Here is a 1,709-nt window from a genome sequence, read left to right as displayed (position 1 = left end):
CCAAGTTTTAACCTAGTAAGCAACACTATGCAAACACATTAGTATAAAAAGGTTTCCCCAATAACTATGAAGTATCTATTACCACGATTTCACAGAAGAAGGAAAAAGACCTCTAGAGACTTTAGAAATCACGTTCAAACTATTAAATGAAGCTGAAATCCAAACCCAGGTGCCAGGCCCTAAAATCCAGGTACTTTTTACTATTAGGTAATTATGGAATTACCTAATAATTCTCTTTAATTTGTTATCTATAATAAGCTACACACTAGGTACATAGAATCATATAGAAACAAAATATAAGGTAGCATAATTTATTGATAAGGCATTAAGGATTGAATTCAGACTGTTTGGGGTTTGAATCTATTTGATCTAGGACTAGAGTGTCTGGCATGAAGGGCNAGGTACTATTATTATTATTCCTGTTTTAAACTGAGGTACAGAAAGGTTGCAAATTGCCCAAGATTACCCAACAAGTAAGTGAAAATGCCAGGATAGGAAGATAAACAGGCTGTCCTGGATATCATGTTTTTTACCACTACACTGTGCTGCCTCTTTGAGTACTTGCATCTTTCTCAAAGTGCCTTTTAAAATTGCTATATNTTTTGAAGGTAGAAAGAACAGTATGTGCTCATAGATTACATGGGGAATGTGAGGGAAAGAGCTAGAGCTATATGATTCCGGTATTAAGGGATAGTTTGTTGAATACTTTATCAGGTTTGATCAGATATTAAGCATGGATCTTGAAAATTGAGAAGGCCATTTTGTGATGAGATTATATGCTGGATGAAATAATTGGTCCGACCTTCAATAGATTCCCTTGCATCTCAAAAATTGTATGTGTTATTATTACTAGAGCTTAGTCCCAAATTTTCTGCTAATGTTTGCAAAAATCTTATGTTTGTTTAAACAAATTTTAATTTACATTATGAGGTCACCCACATAAGCTTCTTTAGTGACATGGTTCCAATGATTTTCTTGGTTTTTTTCCCCCCAACAATTGTATATACTACTACTATTAATATTTATTTAATAATAATAATATCTGTGACTTATTGAGTGCTAACTGTATTAGGCAGTATTCTAAGTGATTTAAACATATCAATTTATTACATTCTCCAAACAGCTTTGTGAGGTACTATTATTATTATTCCTGTTTTAAACTGAGGTACAGAAAGGTTGCAAATTGCCCAACAAGTAAGTGAAATTGTCAGGATAGGAAGATAAACAGGCTGTCCTGGATATCATATTTTTTACCACTATACTGTGTTGCCTCTTTGAGTACTTGCATCTTTCTCAAAGTGCCTTTTAAAATTGCTATATGAGTCTTGTGACATAATAAAAGTAGGAAACATGAAGCCCACTTTATTTTTTTTCAGGTGAACAGATGAAAGCTCAGGGATGTTTGTGTAGCTTGTCCAAGGGGAAAAAACAAGGATGACCACCTTCATCTGTTCTGTGCTGCTTCTCTCAAGGGGATGAAGCAGTACAGTGCAGTGTCTATTTGCATGGTCATGGTTCTGACCTTTTTACACTTTTTAAGGAGGAAAATTTTCTCTGTGGATTGAAAGAGCAACTCTCCTTTCTTAGACCTCAGATGGATCACAACTGCATGGATGGTTATCTCATACTTCACAGTGTTTTGCACCCAGACAGGCAGTGATGTGTCATTGTTCTCAGGCAATTATCTGATAGAACAGTTGGGAAGATTA

The sequence above is a fragment of the Galeopterus variegatus genome, unplaced genomic scaffold (assembly GCF_000696425.1).
Source record: "Galeopterus variegatus unplaced genomic scaffold, G_variegatus-3.0.2 Scaffold24847, whole genome shotgun sequence".
Lineage (NCBI taxonomy): Eukaryota > Metazoa > Chordata > Mammalia > Dermoptera > Cynocephalidae > Galeopterus > Galeopterus variegatus.
This window is presented reverse-complemented; position numbering follows the sequence as displayed.